We start from the raw sequence: 23478 nt of genomic DNA, 5'->3' as shown, positions 1-23478 counted from the left end.
AGATACACATTTCCATTATTTTCCCTGTTTGTGTGTACTTAAGCAGTGTGCAAACATGACCCACATTGCTAAAATTCTGAGAGTTAGCACTGAGTCTATGAAACACACCTGCTGCTAAGCTGCCTCTTTGTCAGAAGGTGTAAATGCATTCATGCGTTTCACTTTGAACCCAGATGATACTGTGTTCAAATCCATGTGTATCGAATATGTTTAAATAAACAGAGATAATGGAATGGCATCAATTCTTTATAGTACATGTGTTGCTATGTGCTAGCATAGCGCAGCGGGTTTAAGTGACATTGTGCAGAGGTACTCGCAGCATTGTAGGGCTACTCACCATTGCTTGGCATTGTTGCATGATGCCAAACTCCACGCAAACATAGAGGCCAAAAAATGAATGGATCCATTGCTTTTTCTGGTACTTGTGTGTTGTGTGTGAATATTTTTTGACAAGATTATAGATGTTAAAATGGGGTAGACAGGAAAGTGGTGAAATGAGGAGCAAGCAGGAGGAAAAACAAATGGAAAGCAATACAAGAATGTGTAGGAGGGAGGTGGGAAAGAACCACAGCTATCCATTTCTTCAACAGTGAAAAGTGAAAATATGTGCAGAATATTAGCTGAATTTGGACTGTCACCCTAAGAAAGAGGGGTGGCAACAATGCTATCATGTTGTACAGCCAACTGGACTAAATCAAATGTGTCAAGAAGACGTGCAAAACTGAGAAATGTATGGGATTATATATATATATATATATATATATATATATATATATATATATATATATATATTTTTTTTTTGTGTGTGTGGCTGAGGTGCTCATTTTTTGTTTAAGAAGAGAAGAATGTTGGGTAAGGGAAATGGGCATTTCTGGGTCAGATAGGTTGGGTAGGTGAGGAACAAATGCAAACAAACAAGACAAGAGACAAGGACAGTGAGGGACACAAAATGTTGGTGGGACACCATGACTGGGGTGAGGGAGGGGACAACACAAGCACATGCCTGTCAAACATGGAGAGTGTGAGAATCTAGTCCTCACTCACTGGACAGACTGTCATCACTGTCCCCTTACTCCACTGGTGGCTGAAGTGCTTGATGTCTCCTTCTCCTATGTACTATGAGGGAGAGCAGCCTCCCCATCTGGTGTAGGTGTACATCAATTTTATGATGCAGAACCCTAAGCACCAACCCTGACACCTCTTGACTGGTGATGGATTCTTACCTCCACCACTGCTCCTGGAGGGTACCACAGCACCAGCTGCCAGGCAGTACTACCTGAGGTTGCAGACAGTGCAGGGGTGGTAGAGACAGTGCTGCCAGGTTGGGTCCCACATGTGTTGGAAATCAGTGCTGGAGCTAGTGGAGTGGGGGCAGGCTGATCCACTGGGGCTGGCCTACCACACTGTTCTATGAAGCATTTAGTGATTTGGTAAAGATGGATAACATTTAAACATTTTGATGACACATAATAGAAAATAAAAAAGAGAAATAAGGGTTGGGGTGAGAGGGGAAAAAAAAGATAAAATTAGTACCATCATATGTAATATACAATACATTAACACAATTATACAACTATTGTATCTGAAGCTTTACATTTAAGTATACATTCTAACAACTACAAGCTATAACTACAGATTGCTGAAAGTAATACTTGAAATGTACATATATTGCACATATATTATATTATATATTATATACATATATTACAGATTACAGTTAGCAGGGCATTTATGCCACTTGTATAGAGGTTAAGTTAATGCAATATTATCAAAGAAATGCAGTATTGTATGGTTGTTACTTGTGGCATTTGAACCCACAACCTCCAATTACATTCTTATATTTGACTCCTAAAGTTGGCTTGTGTTACAGACTAATGCATGCATTTCTGTTTTGGCACAAACAAGGATACATTGTTATTGTTACTCTCCCTTGTTTTGCTTCTAGCCTTGCATTGTGTGTGAATGTAGTATGTTACAACCCCCCAATTATTGTTGTTCATATTCCAAATATCTAGTCTGTTTTATGTTTCTCCAGTGGGTAATACTGAAATGCTATACTTTCTATTTTATCTGGGAATAGGAATTTTTTTAGTTATGTGATAGTTATGTGTATTATTCTTCTATTGTGCTTTAGGACACCTAGGGCTATGGCACCCAGGCATCTCAATCCCCGAAAACCACCCTTCACTGACTGAGAATCAGGTCATTGTGGAAGCTTTCACGTGACATGGTGCCTTCCTGCCTGAGATGGGACGTGGAGATATCTCAAGCAGAACGCAAATTTGGCAGCAGATGTGAGTGCAGTAGGCAGCCACAGCGGCACACATTATCAGGTGTGCCATAGGGCCACTGACATGATCTCATCTGCACAGAGAAATGCAACTGCACTGGCCAGTGATCGGATGGGCACTGGGTGGGCCTGCTACAAAGCCACCACTAACAGCAAATGAAGAGTTCCTGTCCACTGCCAGGGATCTATACAGCTCCCAGGAAAGTACAGAACAGCATGTCCTTGACACTGGTGCTACTGTTTCAGGGACAGCAAGTATGTCCCCAGAGGATCTTCCAGGTAGGTTTATGTATCTCAATTGCCAAATACTCTTGTATAGTAAAATATTTACATCAGTACATTAATTCTGTTTAACAAGAAACTGGTTGGGGGGGACTGTGGATTGCTACAGTTAACAACACATTCTGATAGATTACACATGGGCTTAGGCTGGACTTGTCATCCAAGTTCTTGTTGAAAGTACAGTTAATGGACATATAAAGGGAAACAAGTTTTACCCCCTGCATTACTTTTAATTGTGATGATGCTGTCCTTACCTTTTGCTTAACTTCTTCTAGGACCATCCAGCATAGAGTGTCTACAATAATCTGCACATGGTAAGCCAGACATTTTGTGTCAGTAATGATGAGCAATTCAAAGAAATATTTATTTTGTGATGCTGGTGTCAGAGCGGTTGTGTGTATTGCTATACTGTCTGTAATAGTGGCACCATTGTTAGCTTTTCAGCATATACTGGACTATAGTAGTGTAGGTATTAATTATTTCCCTGTGTTTGTTGCTTATCACAGGTGATCCTGACAGTGGAAGTGTGGGACTCCTACCAACTGAAGTGAGAGTATCAGCAGACTCTGACAATGATGGTGGCCAAACAGAGGCAGAGTCGGGGGGGGGGGGTGCAAAGGTTGAATCTGACACTGAGATTATCATACAGCCATTCCCTGTAATTTCATCAGGCACAGACAGTAGGCTTATGCCTACCCATTCTAGTGAGCCCTCAGATATTGGACAGGTGGAGGGTAAGAATCAATCAGTGAAGTGTGGTTACTGCAGCTTCATTGCCTGTTGACTCTGGCTGTATCCAAAATGTGGGCAAGGTGCCACACAGGAGGGTTGTTATAGGGTGCTCAGAGGAGGCCTGCTTATCCATCCTCCACCTGATCCAGATGTCTCTTCCCATGCTATTCAGTACATGTTTAGGGCTGTCAAGGAGGCACAGGCATGTTCCCATAGGTCCTTCAGAGAAATGCTTAGGGTTGTAGATGTGGCACATGCTGGCATGCATGACTGCAACAACAATATTGCCGATTCAATGAATCAGAAGAATGACATGTTGGAATGGGCGGGGTCTGTGATGTAACGTCTACTGGAAGGGGAACGACACTTTCAGGGGCATACGTCAGCTACATCATCTGTTGTTAGCCGATGTAACCATGCCCAATCACGGTCCCATAGTGGTAGTACTTCCAATGTTCCATCAGTGGTTGAGCTGCCCCCACCCAGACATGGCAGGCCATGGGGTCATGGTCCAGGGCATCCTCGTGACAGGAGCTCATCCAGCAGACATCAGTCATGTTCAGGTAGCAGCACTGCATCTGACCGTGGGCATGGACGTGCCAGTGCAACTCCTGGCAGAGTCAGTTCTCATGGTCAGTATGAACGTGATGAACTGCCATATCTACCATGCACAGCTCACACCTGTCTGACATAACAAGACATGCAGCTAGCACAGAGCTTGGCTGTGTTCATGCAGACACACACACCAATTTCAACTGAAGGACCTACAGACACTAGATCCTACCCAATTTGGCTTCGTCACCTGGTTGACTTCTTCAAAACAGTCACCAAGGCCATAGATAAAGGGAAGGTAGTCCACACAGCCTATCTGGACCTCGCTAAGGCATTTGACACAATACCCCACTCGGGCATCATAGATAAGCTATCCAGCCTAAATATAAACCCCTATGTCACAAGATGGGTCGCAAACTGGCTCAAAGACAGAACCCACAGAGTCAGAGTTGCTGGAGCCATGTCAGACATGAAACCGGTCACAAGTGGTGCCCCACAAGGTTCTGTCCTGGGACCTCTCTTGTTCGGTACTTACTTTTCTGAGGTACAGGCCAACGTGGGAGGACTATGGCTCACCAAGTTTGCAGATGACTGCAAACTGGGTGCCATAATCGACTCTCCAGCTGACACAAACATCCTTCAAAAAGGTCTCGGAGAGACAGATAACTGGTGCCAGAGCCATGGTCTAAAGCTAAATGCCAAAAAGTGTATAGTCATACCCTTTGGCAAAAACAATGTGCCCACAAATTACCACATAGGTGGTAACCCATTAAGTACAGAGAAAGTAATTAGGGATCTGGGGACCCAAGCTGATAGCAATCTCTCCTTTGACAACCACTTTGCCAAAGTGGTTAGAAAGACCTTCTACATAGCCCACCTCATCATGAAAGGATTCACATCTAGATCAAGAGAGGTAATCGTGCCTTTATTCATCCCTCATCAGGCCCATCATAGAATACAATGCCCCCTTTGGGATGTACCTTACCCGACACCTGCAGCAATTAGAAAGACCCCAAAAGTACCTCACCAGGAGGATCAAGGCACTCAAACAGATGCCATATGCTGCTCGGTTAAAAAACTCCAGCTCTACTCAGTTGCATACCGCCTACTTCGAGGCGATCTATGCCTGACATATAAAGCTATGTCCAACCCAGAATTAATGGACATGCTCCACCTCAGTAAATCTAAATCCCTTAGAGCCACGCGCTCGAGGGACTTGAACCTCAGCACAGAAATAAATAGAACATGCTAGAGGGACAGATTCATAACCCAGAGGCTCCCTTCGCTCTGGAATAGAATTCCAATTCATGTTAGGCAGAGCACCTCACTGACTCTCTTCAAGAAGAATCTTGATGAGTGGATGGGGAATCGTAGGTTTGTCCAGGGGATTACTTCCGTGTCACTATTAGACAGAGGCACAGTAAACTAAACTTTAAAAAGGACACAGTATACTCAAATCAAGGGGTGGCATAAGCCAAACACAATCGGGCTAGGGTTATAAATGCCCCAGGGCAGATAGCCTAGTATGAACCTATGAACCCATACACACACACACACACACACACACACACACACACACACACACACACACACACACACACACACACACACGTACATTACATGGTTCAGCCATGAAGCTTAAAACTAATTTTGTCTCACTGACCATTTGTTACTTTATCCAAATGTCTGCCTGCTTCTCTTTCTTACTCACACACACTCACTGACCTTTTGTGCCAGCCTAGCCCCCCCCCCAAAAAAAACACCATGATGATAACTGTGACATATGCCTGTTTTCTATCTTTTGGATTCAAGGATACATAGGATTTGTGTCTGATGCTCAGGGTGCATAGCTGACTTAGTGCTTAGTATATCTGCATTTGTGATGTTGAATTGGTACTTGTACCTTTGACTTACATTGGTCTTAGAAAGTTAGGCAGTTGATAGCATCATCAGTATTGTTAATGATCTTGTAAAGGTTGTAAAGTCTGAAACTGAAATGTCTCTCATTATTTTCTAACTTCTTTCTTTAATGATTTTCCAATTCAAACTTATGGTGCTAAACTGAGGAGATTCAGTGACCATCAATACTTTTGAGAGGTATGACTGTGTGAATCCTTAATGCCGGAGGCTTACTACTTGATAATGTTCACATGTAAGTCACACAAGTCTCTGCTGGCACATGGTGAAGTAACTTCTGTACAAATCACCCACTTTTTACTTGCTTAAACTACAAAGTAACATCTTGCAAGGATATGCCACTCATTCATATAATTACACAATACACTCCAGGTTACACACATACCTTGTAACTCCAGCAGCTACAACAGTTTTAGTTCACAGCTGACTCTCTCTGATGCTAGCAGTACACAGCCATTACATGGGTAGGTAAAGGTTGTGAGCGTTGCCTAGCATCAGTGTTACTATATTTATGTGCAGAGGAAGAAGGTTTTAGCCCCTTAGGTGGTGAGTGAGTGTGCTGTGTGTGGCCTCTTAGCCAATGCGAGGGCATTTCGAGCATGCCTATGTCTGCCTACACCCACAGCAGCTGCTGGTTCCCTCTCTGCTTGTGGCCATTGGTGGTGGGATATGTGCCCCTTGCCTTTGTTAATCCTGCTGTAGCTGTTTTCTCAGAATGATGTTGTGTAGCATGGCACTTGTAGTACATATACGTGGACTGTTTAGTGTTGTCGCCTGACAGCAAGATGTTCTCCGGTTCGATCCTCGGCTGGGGTGCCTTCTGTGTGGAGTCTGCATGTCCTCCCTGTGATTGCATGGGTTTCCTCCAGGTGCTCCGGTTTCCTCCCACATCCCAAAGACATGCTGTAAGTGGATTGGACACTCTAAATTGGCCCTATGCGTAAGTGTGCACGTGTGTGTGCCTTCTGTCGAAGGTTGGGTGCTGGGCTGGCAACTCGACACCGTAAAACTCCACTGCCAATCATGAGTGGAAAGATGATCCGCTGTGGCGACCCCTAACTGGGAAAAGCTGAAAGAAGAAGAAGTACATGTTCTGTACTGCAGGGCTTCCTTAGATGTATCTAGGCACTGGAACTGCAACAGCCCAAACACATGCTCTATGATATTTCTGGTTTGAACATGTGCCTCACTATAGCGTTCTTCAGCGGGTGTGTGTGTATTTCTGATGGGTGCCATCAGCCACAGTTCCAGTGCATAACCTGCATCCACCAGTAAATAACCTTGTGAAATATTCCCCCAGTGAACATCTGATACAGCTGGGAGGTGTGCCAGACATGTGAGTCACGGCAATTGCCTGGGTTAACAACACACAATTTCAAGATGATTCCCTTGACATTACACATGACTTGGCAGTTAACAGAGTGGAAGCCCTTTCTAATTATGTAGAGCCTTCTCTGTTCCTCGGGTGGTGCCTTAATTTCTACATGTGTGCAATCTATGGCATGCAGTACTTCAGGATAGTGTGCTAGAGGGCAGAACTCCTGCATATTTCTGGCCCTGTCCTCAGGAGTACGGGAAAAATATATGCAGTCACTGACATGCTGGAGCATAGCATTCAGAAACTGATGGAGGAAACTGCATTTTGATACCTGTTACACCCCCCAGTATGTCCTTTGTTGGTCTCTGAAAGATACTTGTATGGGTTCCCCTCAGTTTGCTCTGGCTCTGAGTTAAGGACGACAGAGGTTGCAGAGTTCCTGTAGTCTCTCTCTATCCAGCCGGTAATGTTCTACAACTTCCATATCATGTACATTGTGAAAAGTTAAATGGGGTCTGAAAACACTTCTCCTTCTTGGCCTTGGTTTATTACCAGCAGCAAAGACATCAGCCTGTTGCACATACATATGAATTAAAGCAACAGTAGCCCCTAACATTGTTTCTGTGTAGACTTCTTTCCGAGGCTGTATTTCAACAGGTTTTGGAATTTACAGGGAAAACCAGCACGGAGTCGACAAGGTTTCTTTATAGCTTGCTGAATAGCTCCTCCATCTTGGACTGGTTGATTAGCATACAATTCAGCTGCTTATGCTGTAATTAGCAAGCCAAGGTGTTTACCTTGTTTGTGTGGCTCTACACACAGTGTAGAGCTGCTTAATGAATCTAAAACAGTGTGCTGCTGTGTAGGCTTTGAGTCTGGCCGAATAACTTATATGCCACAGAAAACACACATCATACAACATAGTAGAACTTCTAATCCAAAGAAGGACCTGAAAGGCACTTTATACAAACATATTAGACAAGACAATATAATCACATAGACTCAAATAGAAAAATAAACTGGAAAAGGACTTAGAGAAACATATATGTTAACAAGATATGCTACAAAAAGTAGGAAGTACAAAATATTTGAATGGGGGTATATGCACAAATATTTTTAAACCCCTCATAATTAAGCCATTTATTCCTCCCAAGTTATGCTGGAGGTGTAGAGGGCAAAATCAAGGGACATAGAATTGTACTTTTTTGGGACTGTTAAGGAGTTTGACATCTATAACAATGAGTTAAAGGATATATTAAAACAGCTTTATACAAGACAAATATCACTAATGAAGATATTGCTTCTGTTAAGTGTTGATTATAATATAAATGAGAGTAAAACAAATAAGACAGTTTTAATCTTTATAATTATGATAGCTACAAAGAAAGTCATCACAAAAAAGATGGAAGACACCTAATTCTGACAGCATAGGTGGTTAAGAAGATAGTGCAAGAAATATGGCTTAGTGACTATAAGGGGCATGAATGGGCATCATCAGAAGCTCACTCCCACAAGAAAATAGCAATATTGGAACAGCTATAATCAAGCTGATTAACAATGCAATTAGAACAAGTACAAATGATGTAACATGAATGTGGTTTTCTTGCCCTTGGATGGGATTAATTAATTTTCATAATTCGTACAAAATATATACCTTGCATGCTACTGGGTCTCCTACTGGCTTTATACTATATTACTTTAATGCTTAATAAAAATGTATTTTGATTTTTAAAAAAATCAAATTTGATGGTGCAAGAAAAAAAATCACTCACAAAATTGATGCTGCTGTAAAAGTCCCAAACAAAGGAAGTTTGAGAGATTTATCATCCATCAGTGGTCATGCAGGCAGCAACTTATCCCACACCCACCCTACAGAACAGGAGAGGTGGCCATCACCCATTTCATTCTATCCACCAGCCCCCCTGCACACCCCTCAGGATAGGAGAGGTGGTCATCAACCATTTCATCCTAGCCCCACCTAACGCCTGGTAGCCAATCCTAGCAATGGCATGGGCCTTTTCCTGTACCCATGTGATGGGTAGCATAGACAACTTGCCTCTTCTCCAAACTGTCTAAATTATTTTTAAGTTTTAACCACCACTCTACCTGGATCCCAAAAACACTGTGCAGCACCATAAACAGCCTAAACATAGGTATTCAGGGTGACCTTTATATTTCTTATCAAACACCAAGTCTGCATGTATCATATAAAATTATCTTCTTTTTATTTTTGGTTTACCTTCTTCTATATTACCCTGAAAAGTTAAAAGATTATAAAATCCACAAACATCATCTTCCCTTTTACATCATCTATAAATCATACATTTCCAAATATGAAATACATTTCAGTCTGTTTTCTTGCTAAAATAAATACCACCCTTCCTCCAACATACCATCCCCTCCATTCTCACAATATTTCCCTAAACAACTCTAACTCCTTTCCTTACATACTACAGTTTTCTAGCAACTTTCTTAACCAAATTACAGTTAATGTCTCCTAACTGCAACGCAACATACTTAACATGCCAAAATAACTTAAAATTCTGGTGCATAAATAGTAGTCATCATTATTCTCGAAGTCCTTTTACAAAAGTGTATATACCATCCTTCTCTGTACTCTTGAATTCAAATTTACTCATTCTTTCCAAACCAGAACAATAGGTTCACCCAGTTCTCAAATCCGAAGCACTAAAAATGTTACCCCCCCAACTCATTCACATTCCTCATTTCTTGACCAACTGCATACCTAACATTTACATGGCATGCAATATCTACACTTTTTAGCCAGTAAAGTACAGAGCCTCGCCTTTTTGGATTCTTCAGCAAACTGTTATCTTCTTTCGGCTTTTCCCAGTTAGGGGTCGCCACAGCGGAACTCCAGTCCGCTAATGATTGGCAGTAGATTTTTACGTACCAAGTTGCCAGCTCTGACACACAACCTTCAATGAAGGTATGCCCATTCACGCAAGTCTCCACACAGAAGACGCTTTAGCTGAGAATCGAACAGGACAACGTTGTACTGTGAAGCGACAACGCTACCGCAGCACCACCACCTAATTAACTGAAATTAAGGATCACTTTTCAAAGTTATACTTCTCTTCTTTTCCTTATTTCCATCCTCTTCCTTTTACTATATATCCATCAATAAATTATATAGCACTGCCCCCTTCCGAGTTTGTTACATACACCTGTTCTTGCAAAATTCAATATTTATTTTCATCTGTAATTATTTCCTCTGTGTCTTTAAGTGTTCTTCTTCACCCTTCCTTAACATGCTGTAAATCTCACTCTTCCAGCTCCCGAATGACTTCTTCCTACAGTGCTTCCCTTTCATCTACATATTCTACCACAGTTTCCTGTATTTGTTTATTATTCTATCATAAACTGACTTAAATTCTATCATAAACTGACTTAAAACACCCCTGAAAATGAAATGAATGTTTTGTCACAATTAAGTACTACATCGCTGCTTCTGGTGAGTTAAGTGTCAAAATGTATTTTTCCCAGTAAACCTGTATTTGAGGGGTTTTTCCATCAATAAAAAGTTTTACAAACCTTTTTTTAAACCACTTCACAAATAAATGGTTTGTTTTCCCCAACTGATGTCTCCAACATGTCATACACCAGTTCGTAGACTTTAATGGACACATGTCTGCACATGCACAGTAGCAACTTAAGCACAACACAGTGAAGGCAAAAAAAAAAAAAAAAAAAAAAATGGAGGTTAGGCTCCAGTGTCCAAATCAAAAAAAAAAAAGCAGTCTCAGTCTTTCAAAAAGGTAAAAGCAGACTTTGAATCAAGAATAAAAGTATAAGAAGTCTATTTTATTGAAGCATCCCACATTTTACCAGAGTTGATGTCACTGAGGTTAAAGATTACTGTTACTCCTCAGTGGTATCAGCATGGGGAAAACAATTTTTGAAAGATTTTTGGTTTTTTTTTACATTGTGGATTGTACTAAAAATGTTTACCTATGGAATGAAAATCCTAACTGGTGCTTTGTACATGACACACAGAGGTACAAAAAGTAAGTCATGCAGGCATGACAAAACTCTAATCTACACCGGGATCATCTGAATCTATTATGTCCACTTTCTCCACTTTGTTCACATCTTCTCTAAAGCAATTTAGTCGACAATGAAATAATGACTTTCATAAATACACACAGAAAAAAATGTTTTTGGCAATGAATAAGATATTATGTTCAACTGATATACTGAATTCGTCTAACAAACTTTTAACTCATCATCAGCTTCCTACCTTCCAATTCACATCCCAAACTTATTCATTTTGAGGAGTTCCCCCACTCATCTTACACGCAGTTAATAAAGTTCATGCTATATCTTTCAGATGAGCAACATTTGTATTCTCCAGTTCATGAAGTCATTGTCTGTACTTTGACGGCTGCCCACTACACAGTAGTTTATTTACCTGGAAATTTTCATACAAATTCATCAATATTCTTTTTGTTAAACATATCATACCGTAGTTTAATATGGACAACTGTTTCTTAAATCTTTCACATCAAAGCCCAGTACTTTTAATAATTCCTCAAAGTATCTTGACGGGAAGCAATCATATCTCCTGTCTCTGCCAATGAAAAATTCCCTGTGTTCACTGCACTCTCTTCTTCCAAGCTGTCTTGGCAAATGACATCAGTAGGACCCACTCTTTTTTCCACAGCAATCTCCAGTGTTTGCTGCTTCCTCCAAATCCTACAATGAATCACTCTGCAAACTGTGAAAACAACTCAGTTGTGACTTCTTTCTTAATCTCACACCAAAGGTTATCTGACTTCTTGAACTGAGAATCCAACACAGCACTCTTCTGTGTTAAAATGGCTTTAACTAGTAGCGATAATATTTGTAAACAATCTCCTTTTCTTTTATACAGATTTCAGCACTATGCTAATGGCAACACAAATTTCTACTATAGAACCTCCAACAATATATCTCCATGAAAGGCAGGATAACTGCCTTGGTCTTCTAGCCAAATTACCAAGTTACTATGAGTACACCTTAGATCTCTTCTGAAAATAAGCCCTAGGCCTAGTGGGATTAACACACAGTCAAAAAACTAACTAAATAGCAATAACAACAACAATAATAACTGTGACTTCGGTCATTCCTCCTTAGCCTCATAAAAGGCCATTAACAAAGGCCATTAACTTAAAGAACATATAACTGGGAAACAAGAAAAATATATATCCACAAAACACAAGTCAGCTTATCATTTTTCTGGTCAGACAATAACAATAAACAAACATAACAGAGAGGCATCTATCCAAGCCAACAAAGGTAGGTGTGTGTGTGTGTGTGTGTGTGTGTGTGTGTGTGTGTGATTCGGTGGTGGAGAGTACATTCAACTTCTTGTAGTCCTTCAGACCAGAACATGAGGTAGACATAGACACTGTGGGCATGTATACCCTCAAAAAAATAATACCAGTTTCTCAAAACCATCTCTGCATACAGCATTTCTCCTAGCCTCAATAATCACTTTGCTGCTGAAAGTTACATTACACACACACACCTTTCACTATAATAGAGTATTTTTCTGATATACTGTTAAAAAACCCATATTTGGAGCATACTACAAGATGTCCCATTTAGACAGGCAAGCAAATACCCTGGCATGAAAAAAGGGAATAATAACATTTTATTATTCTATTTTCAAAATGAGTTAACTATACCCTCCAACCCTCTGGACCAATCCATCAGCTGTGCGCAATACCAAATAAATTTCCCTTACAACAGAACTTGTTTCATGCCACTATCTCCCTAGAAGGATCCAAAAACTCAACTACACTGGTACTGGGGCAGTATTCTAAATTCCTTCCAAGCCTGTCTTTCCCCAAAGATGACATTGCAAGGTAAACAACCCAATGTGTGTTCTAATAAAAAGAGATGGTTCCCTATCTGCACTTCTAATACATCATTTCCATTTATGAAAAAAATGAAGAGGTCAATTAAAAAGAAGAAAGCAATCTGCTACCTTGGACTCTCCTCATACAATACTAGGACTAAAATATCTGGACAGCAGGAAAAGAAGATTTCATTGTTCCACTACTTGCATTAAATTAAGATGGCTACTTACAGTATGCTTCTTTGCACATGTACCAGAAGAAAAAAAGACCATCTGAATTTGTTTTTTGGTACTGCAAATACAAGAAATACTTGACAGGGAGGAGATTTAGTTAACTCTGCAAAACATTCAGAATTAAGGTGGACAGCTAATTTGCCAGCTGATCGCTCAGCGGGGTTTAATGGCATGCTTCCCTTAAAACCAACCCTGAAGGGACATGGAATACGAAACTGACTGGTTGGTTTGTGATTTAAAAAGCAGACTGTGATGGCAGAAGAGTGGATCTGAAGAAGGGCGTTTGAGCCTGAAAACGCTAATCCTTCCTGAAGTTTTTATTTGATTTAAATTTCTTGTAATAAAGTTTTTCAGTTGATGTGACTTAGCATGGTGTTCCTGATCGGTTGTGTGTACCTACTCCTGATTTTAAAGAATAGTAATACTGTATATTTATTCTCTGTTACTCAAAACATTTTGTTCAAGATCACAGAGGAGCAATAGCATATCCTACTGAGCAACAGGTGCAAGACACAGAATCAATCTTCGAGGGACATCACAGGATGAATATGCACACACACACACACACACACACACACACACACACACACACACACACACACACATATATATTATACATATACCTATGGGCAACTCAAAGAATCACCAGTTCGCCTTTTAATAGCATGTATTAGGTATGAGGCAAGAAACAAGTGCATGCTGCAAACAAAGCTCTCAAACTTCAATCTCCCAAATGTGGGACACTGACTTTAAATATGTAGAACAACAGACAAAATGTAGTGGGACAAAGGGAGATACTGCCAGCACAGCTATCTGGAATTTTGTAAATAATTATATGTCATTTGTGAATATCAACATGATTTATATACGATGCTTGTGTGACACCCGTGCCCTGGCCCAGCAATCAAGGAGCCTCAATCCTCACCACTAACACCAGACGGGGCATCTCATATACGAGGAAAGGATAACAAATACACATAGTAAAGTGCAATTTCCCTTAAGAGCACATAGAGATCACAGTCAGTCTGGGGCTAGTCGCTCCCTTGCTCCCCAGGTCCCCAATAAGACTCCCCACTGGCACAGCTATAGGGTCCAGATCTAAGCCTAGCTGGGCAAGCTAAAATCTCCAGCACCCTCTCTATCCAACCAGTGCTTCATGTCCCTGCCCAAGTATCTGACACACACACACTTTGAGATAAGTTTATACAAACACACAGACACTCCTGGAGAAGGCTGGCACAGGTTCTCCAGCTGTGCCCCTTTTAGCCAGACTATACGGTAGTAATTACTGCCACCACCCAGCTAATACGTATCAGCTACTCATTAAAAGGGTGTCCAATTATTACTGTGCAATATTATTATCAAATTGGTAGTATAGCCCAGGGCTAAAGCTATTAGAGTCGCCTTGTACAGTTTTACCAAAGGCATGCAAGTACTCTTAAGAGCTTAACTTATCTCTACACAAGCCAGCCACAGTTAAAAGGTTTTAAAATATTTAATAATAAATACTTAAAAACCACAAGACAATACTGTCTACTATACAGTGCTAGTCAAGAGTTCAGAGATCACACAGAAATACTTAAAATACATCAGTAGTACAGTTCTGACATCACAGAAAAACACAGTCTTGAAACTTTCTAATTCCTAGCTATTGCTACGAAAATGCACTTCTAAAATAACTTACTTACACAGAGCAACAGGCAGCGCTGTGAGTTGGATAGTCAGACAAAAATGCTTCATAATCTCTGATTCTCTCTGTTTAAATTGCTATTGCAGTTCTGATAAACATTACATCATCTTTTACACTTTCCTGGTGTTCCCAGGCTACACATTAACTACATTTACATTCTTTTGCACTTATAGCAATAAAGGACATTCCACACGTAAATTCTGGTCATTAACTTTGGCCTTAAAAGAATAGGCAGGAAGCCTTTATCTAGCCTGGCCAGAGCCAAATTGTAAACATGAAAGGCAGTGATGAAATAATATTAATTTCAAAGGACCAAGAAGAAATGCTTGACTTAGCTTTCTTTACAGCAGATGGCAATGTTGCCACATGTAACAGGATTTCTTTAAATTTAAGACAACAAGCCTGTAGTTTACATTCATATTTACAAATGACAGAATTATCTGCAAATTCTATCTGGCTAGGCTGGCAGCCTTCACCCTTCTCTACCAGTCTTTACAGCTTGCATTACAATGGTATTAGAACTGTATGCAATGTGTATATCAAACTTGGTTTGTACAGATATGTGTTAAAAAGGTACATTATAAAATGCTTGTGCTGAAAATGTAACCACAGAGGGCCTAAGGGAAGACAACAGAAATGTATATGCGCTAATGTAATTTTAAATGTATATGTTTTAACAGTGGACCCGGAATACAGGAGGTAACTTCAGAAAAATAACTGAAATTAAATTACTTTATGGCTGGTATCTTTCAGTTTTCACTACAAGAGACACAAAGTCTGTGCTGACAAGCTTTCTGTATTGTCTTTGGAGTGAACTAATTACTACCTCTGAAAGTATGAAGGGATGTAATTGTTTTAAGACTTCTAGAATCTGCCAAAGATCTGAGGTCTATGTATTTTCACAGGTAGATGCTAAATACTGCCAAGCTTTCAGCAGTGAGGGTTTCACCTGGGATAGAGTCAAATGACAAGAAATATCATTCTGCAAGCTATCTCAGCAGTAATATTTGAGATATTAATCTGAGAAGTCGCTTAGTGAGAGAGCGTTCTGCATTATGTCTTGGAGCTGACAAGACCCATTCACCACACATCTACCTTGCTGTAATAGTAAGTTATTAGGGAATAGTATAATTCTGTTATAGTCAGGTATATATCAAAGCTTAGTTTGGATATTTTTCTTTATTTATTTGAGACTGTCCTGCAATGTTGTTTTCAATATTTCCCGTGATTTCAAACTCTGATGTCACTTGGACTATATACAGAGTATTTTCTTGTTCTTTTATTATTTATTAAATATATTTAAACCTCTCATTGGGGCTGATATGTCTAGAGATATTTCAGTTTTGAGAGTACTTGCATATTTATTTGGAGACACTGTATGGGTCACTCCTAGTAACCTTGCTCTTGGTCAAACTACCATTTGTATTAATATTAATATTAGACAGTAAGATTGGATATCCTTTGCTAAGGGCCTTAATGTAGATAAGGAGTTGGCTAGTGGCAGTGATAACTACCTTATAGTCTGGGCAAAAGGGGGCATAGTTAGTAAATCTGTGCCAGCCTTTCCCAAGTGTGTGCATGTGTGTGTGTAAAAATCAGACCTCAAAGAGTGTGTGTGTGTGTGTGTGTGTGTGTGTGTGTGTGTGTGTGTGTGTGTGTGTGTGCTCTTACGGGAAATTGCACTTGATACAGAGAGCTGCATCTGGAAATACTGTGCGTGTACTTGTCATTCTCCTAGTGTACATCCCCCATAGGTGCCAGTGGTGAGGATTGAGGCTCCTTGATTACTGGTCCAGTGTTAGGTCGTCACATATAGAACTTCAAACTACTTTAATTAGGAAGCTGACAGTAGTACTAAAATGTGATACTTTGTACTTATCAGTATTATCTTCCTAAGAGTTCTGCTTAAAATGTTTAACATTAAATGTGTGACATGCCTTTCCACTGTGGAACACAGAAATTTTATGAAGTAAAATGACAAAATATTACTCAAAATTATATATAATTAACCTGTTCCAATAGAGTAAATGGATAAAGTTAGTAAACAGCAACTTGATCAATGTCAAGTACATACAACCAACAAGTAACGAACAGAACACCAGCAACTGAGAGAAAAACTTTAATGAAAAAAAATAACAATAATAATCCAGTGTGTTTTAATGCTTTTTCTCATTAAAGTTTTTTGCTTGGTTTCTGATACTCTGATTTGTTTTTTGACTGAACAAATAAAGCCCTGGCTATGAACTAAGAATCTGAATAGCAGGCATTCAGGAAGAGAAGAATGATAAGGCTTTATCTACTTACCTATCTTCTGAAGGGCTTTAAATGGCAGTTGGGCCAAGAGTAGGAAGGTTTAGAAGACATGCACTGCCACATTGAGGGGGAGCTGCTTATACCCCAGGCCACTCCCCATTGCATGTGCAATGGCAGAGAGTAGGGCTTCCATCACAAGCAAGCCAACTTCTGCAAGCAGTAGTGGTATATCTCTGTACCATATTCCTCCCTTGAATGCATTCACCAATTTCAGAGCCAAATGACAACCCCAGCTTGGGTCATGCTGCTATAGAAGATCGGCCGAGATCAACAAAAAACAAAAGTACATTTAAGCAATATGCCAGTGAAAACCCACAGAAAAACAGAGGACATGCAGACTCCAAAGAGAAGGCATTCCATCCAGGAACTGAACCCAGAGAATGAAGAGCTATGCGGCAGGAATACTAACCACTGTACCTCCATTCCTCCCTCAGATATTAGCTACAAAATATTTGAAAGTTTTCCAGGAAAGATAAGAATACCAGCAGCCTTCTACAACAAGTATAAAAGCTATCCATACAATGTTTTCTAGCACATCGTATATTAAAAAGATTAACTTTTTCATTGACCAAGAAGACAAAGTTTTACAGTAGGAATTAATTTCAGAACAAAAACTGTTTATAAATGTTTCTGGCGTAAGATAATTACTTCATGGTAGGTTAGCCAACTACACATCAGGAAATGGAGACCACTGCTGATGGTCAGTTCTGAAAGGAAACTGCCATACAATATAACTAAACCACTGCAGAAACATGAACATTAGCCTGCAAGTTCAGAGACTGAAAATAAATTAAAATGAACCAATTCAGATCTATCTCCCACACAGCAGCTATCGAAAAAGAGTAGGGGGGTCTTTATTTAATATAACATCTTATATACACTATTTACATTTATAATATATGCAATACATAAATTTATAATTGCTTACAACATCCTGTAACTTCATATATTTCCATTACTTCAATTATTCCCAACAACTTTTTTCCACAACCAAAAATGTGTCTTTCAAAAGTTCTGCTAATACCCATTACCATTATATTTTATCTCATTCAGTCTTTCATTCCATACGACCCACAGACATAAAACAATTTGTATCAGTTTCTTTCACTTCCTTTGTTCTTTTGCTACCATAATAGGCATATTCTATCATGTTTATATTTACATCTTTCACAATTTTAGAATGAGTCAATACATTAAGTTCATATAATTTTCCCACAATTTCCTCATTCTCATACAATTTAAGAAAATATGTTCTATTGTCTCAGTTTCTCCACAACAGTTACATACCAGTTCCTGAATCCTTTTATAAGGCATATTTGCTTTAACAGGCAGTTTACTTATCATTAACCTCCACATACAATCTTTACATGCATACATTTTTGTTCCACATAAACCTTATTTTAACTGCATTTCTTTTTTCATTATCTAAGTTTTTCCATGGATAAATGTAATAACATTCTCTAATTACATTTTCACACCAATCTTTTCTGTTTTTTTTACACATTTCCTATTTTCAATTTCCATAGTAATATCGTATTTTGATATTCTTTGATCTCATTATTGACACTATTCTTCCATCTTTTCCCATATCTTAAACTTTCCCAAACATCTTTATATTTGATTTTCATTATATCATTTAATATGTTCCTATTTTCTTCTTTCAATCCCTTCAACACTTTATACAGATTTAATGAAGCTGCATGTACATTAGAATGTATTAGTCCTAATCCTCCTCCTTTCTGAACAAACAAAATTCCTCTCCTCCCAGGGTTTAATCTTGACCCCCATATAAATAAAACTATAAATCAATAGCAGTTCTTTTTCATATTTATATTGGATCATATATATGCTTGCCAAAATAAGCAATCTGATTAGAGTTTTTTTTTTAAATAAACCTTTTTCTTATATGATAATCTATTTGACCTGCAAATTATGCATATTTCTCTCAGCTTTTGTATCAGTCTCTCCCAATGTTTCTCTCTTTATATTAACCCCTAAACATTATTCCTAGAATATCTAGTTTTTCATCATTAAAGTGAATACCTTCTAACTCAACCAATAATCCAAATGCTTTACTTTTATCCTTGTTGATGCTTAGACCAAGCATTTCCTAGTTCCTTGTTCCATACATTTCTTGCTTTTAGCAATTAGGACTATATCATCTGCATATGTAAGAAAAACTGGGACATAAATCCCTTCTATTATCCTATACCTTGCTATTTTCAGTTTTCTATTCATTGTGTTTACAATCACATTCATAACCAATAAGATGCTGCTTTGATGGACAACCTTGTCTTATCCAACATCCTATTTTATTTCTTTCCTTAACCGTCCATTTGATATTATTTTAATGATATTAATTTGCATATATTCATCTTATAACTTATTTTGTCACATTATAATTTCTCAATATACTCCATAGTTCCTCAGACTGTATTTTATCAAGTACTTTGTTTACATCTCCAACCAATATTTTAGTTTCCATTTTTTATTTATATCATCTATTACCTCCCTTAACACCCATAATAAATCTTGACTTCCATTCCTTTCCCCCCCCCAAAAAAAAACATAGGTTCCATCAGTCTAACCACACATTTTCCTAATCTTTTCCCTTTTATTGTCATAAATATTTTATAATCTGTATTGTTTAATATTACTGGTCTCCAGTTCCTAATGCCTTCCTTCTTCCCCTTCTTCGACATAAATTTAATGACTCCCATACATATCTCTTTCATTTTCCCTTTTTCTAACCATTCATTCAAAACTTCTATAAATTACATTTTTGCCCATTTTTTCATATTATAGTACATTCCATCTAATCCCATAGCATTTTCCATATCCAAATCTTTTAAGATTTCATCAAGTTCTCTTATATGTATATATTTTTTCATAATCTCATTCTCTTCTTTACTTTATCTCCCATATTTGCCTCTTTTATCTCAGTCTTCTTAAATGTATTTTATATACTGCTTTAGTACCTCAAATATTTTTTGTATTCACCTTTTCTTCTTCATTGGTTTCCAATTTTCTTATTACCCTCTCATTATCTCTCAACATTTTACTCAAATACAGAGCTACTTCTTTTTCCCCTTGTAAAAAGCACCTTTGCTTATATAACATTTTTTTAATCTTCTCTTGCTTTATTTCATAGATTTCCTTCTCCTTTCCATAAACTTTTTTATCATCTCTTAATATTTCTCTGAATACTGTTTGGCTTAAAAGCCTATATTTTTGCTTTTCTTTCTCTCTTTTCATCTCTTGAAATTCTAGAAAACACTTTCTATAGTTCCCTTTAAAAAGTAATCACAATCAGTCCAATGTTTATAAAATATTCTCACTTCTACATGATCTTCCCATAAATCGATCAATTTCTTTTCTCTTCTTCATGTAAATCTTTTTATTCACTCTTTAATATCTTTACCTAAAAGAACCAAGGTATTGGGAGCAAATAACTAGAGAGGGAAAGGAAATAGAATGGGAAGAGGCCAATTTATTTAGACTGCAGGTTAGAGATTGCCTTCCCTATCAAGGGATTGATTTCAGACTGTAGGCAAAGAGAATAAAATGGGGGGGGGTCCTAAATGAAAGACCAGCACTGGTAGAGTTTTTAGTAGAATCTAAAACATAAGCTGCAATTAAAAAAGGAACAATTATTAGAGCATATAAAATATTTCATGATAACTACAAGAATCAGAGGAGGTAAGAAATGATTGGGAAGAGAGACTGGATAAGTAATTCACAAAGAAACAATGGAAAGATATGTGTATGTCTCCCAAATATACAATAAAATCTAGAAGATTTAGGATTTTTGCTTGGAAATGTTTACATAGATATTTTTATACTCCAAGTAAATTGCAGAGAATTGTTCCTCAGGTAGACAGAGAAGAAAGAGGTACATGGGAACATATTTTCTGGGAGTGCAGTGGGTTGGAGGACTTTAAGGATTCCCTGCGGGATGCATCATCAGAGATGCTGGGTGAGTGGACTTGTGTGACGAGGGAAATGATTTTTTTGAGCTATGACATAGAATTGGAATTGCCTAGACATGGTAAGGCCTTACTGCATCTAATTACGGTGGCTGCCAAAAAGCAATTACTAGAAAATGGAAATCAAAATTTAAACCAACTATATTAGAAGTACTAAATATAGTAACAGAATTAAAACAACTGAGATTGAGCTCTTTAAAAAATGGCAGGAGCAAACTACATAGAAAAAATGGGAATTGTGGGAACAATACATACAGGGGAGGAATGGGGTTTAAAAGAAGGCAGGACTTAAATGAGTTACATAAGGTTTGAAAATGATTGGGTAGATTACAAGTTATGTATAATGTTTGCAACTGGGAGTGTGTCAGTATAATTTGTGATGTAAAATGCTTGCAACTAGCATTGTGTCGGTGTGGTTTGTTTTCATTTATATAAATGTATGATATATTTATTAAACCTTAACTTACAACATAAACAGTTTCTTGTTTAAAGAAAGGGACAGGAACTGAATTTATATAATGTTCCTTAGGTTATATGACCTATAGCAATATATATAAATTACAATGTTTAATATTAATTTTAATACAGTTTGATTACCTTTGTATAAAGATAAATATGCCTGTCACAAGTGCTAATTCAATAAAGGTGTTTAAAAAATCTTTTAATACTTTTGCCTATCCTTAGATATTCTTCCTTTTACTTCTATCCATACAGCCAAATTGTCTGAGAAACCGGTTTTCTTTGCTCCTTTTTAATAATTTTCAAAGTATCAGATATAACAAAATAATCAATTTCTGTCTTAATCTCATTTATAAGTCAAGTGTATATTATCCCATATATATAACTTTCCACTTTTCATTATTTCATAAACTGTTTTAACATCAATTCTCTTCTTTCTTTCTTTTCCTCAAATCACAATTAAAATCTCTTACCAATATAATTTCCATATTTACTCCTACATAATTTAAGATTTTTTGAGCATTTCCTCTTTTCCTTTTTAGTGACAAATGCATATACTGTAATAATTCTGTATACATCTTTCTTATAGCTTATATCTAACATTACTCTACCTAACTCTACTAAAGTATAATCTAAGATCCTAGCTGTTTCATTACATAATACAGCAATCCCTGAACACGTAAATTTTTCCATGTTCCATACAATATTCCCAGCCCACAAGTTTTCCAATCATTTCCTTTCATCTTCTGTTAAGATTCTTGTATCCTCTATGATAATTACTTACATGTCAAGTAGCATCCACCATTCCAATACACCTAACCTTCTTTTAACATTTTTATACTATTAACATTTATTGATAAGACTATAAAGTTCTTCCAGATGTATTACATCTTCATCTCACCCCTTGTCTTCTATTTTTGTTCATAATCACTTTTAAATTTTCTTTTCCTATCTTTCATTCTTCTCCCTACTGAATTTTTTAGCTCTTATTATTTTCCAGTTAATATCTCCCTCTTCACTTGTTTCCAGTACTAATTCCTTGCCTTCATTAATTTTCATTTTCTTTATACTTTGTGTTTTTATTTTCTTTTTGTATGATATTTTGTTTTTCATGTTCATGACATTTTCTGTTACATCATGTACATATTCCTGTGTTTGCTCTTTTTGCGCAACATGTAAGTGTTAATCACAATTAACTGAGTCATGTCCAGTTTTCCCAAATTTTTATACATCATGTCACATTTCTTTGCTTCATCTCTCACTTTTCTACAAACAAAACGTCTTCTCTTATCACAATTGCTTATCAAACAGTCACTTTTTCCACAAAGACCAGTTTTCGGCTGCCCCTTATATATTACATAACCTCAATTTCCTTCAACAGTTATACTTGGAATATGTACAATATTGTCTTTTTCCATCTTCAGAATAACCCCACAACCCCACCCCCCAGTCCATAAGCCTCTATCATCATACATTTTCATAATATCCAACACTTCTTTGCATATAGTTTTAGAAGAGTTTTTCAATGCTTCCTTATCTACCTCTGTTCGAAAATGTATAGTGATTCTCTTTTTAGACTCTCTATTAAAAGTCTGCACCATATAAGAGTTCCATGGACTGTAGCCTTTCTTTTTATCAAGTCTCTCTACGAGATTCTCCATATATTGCCCTGTCTCAAATATAATGTCACAAAACATCCAATAAGATGAATAAAGGTTCTTGCCTCATTAGGTGTTATTCCCAAGGCTGCAATAACTGTGTCCCATATACTTTATATCTTTCGAGTACTTTTTCTTCCTTACTGCTGAGACATACAACAAACCTCTTCTTCATGACCTCTCT

General features: G+C 37.9%; 1 protein-coding gene across 1 annotated transcript in view; it reads right to left on the bottom strand.

The window, feature by feature from the left end:
• ENOSF1 (enolase superfamily member 1) overlaps positions 1–23478 on the bottom strand; it is an 852891-nt gene that overhangs the window by 801246 nt on the left and 28167 nt on the right. The window lies entirely within an intron of this gene.

This window comes from Protopterus annectens, chromosome 3.part0 (assembly GCF_019279795.1).
Source record: "Protopterus annectens isolate FY-2018-M chromosome 3.part0, PAN1.0, whole genome shotgun sequence".
Lineage (NCBI taxonomy): Eukaryota > Metazoa > Chordata > Ceratodontiformes > Protopteridae > Protopterus > Protopterus annectens.
This window is presented reverse-complemented; position numbering and strand designations above follow the sequence as displayed.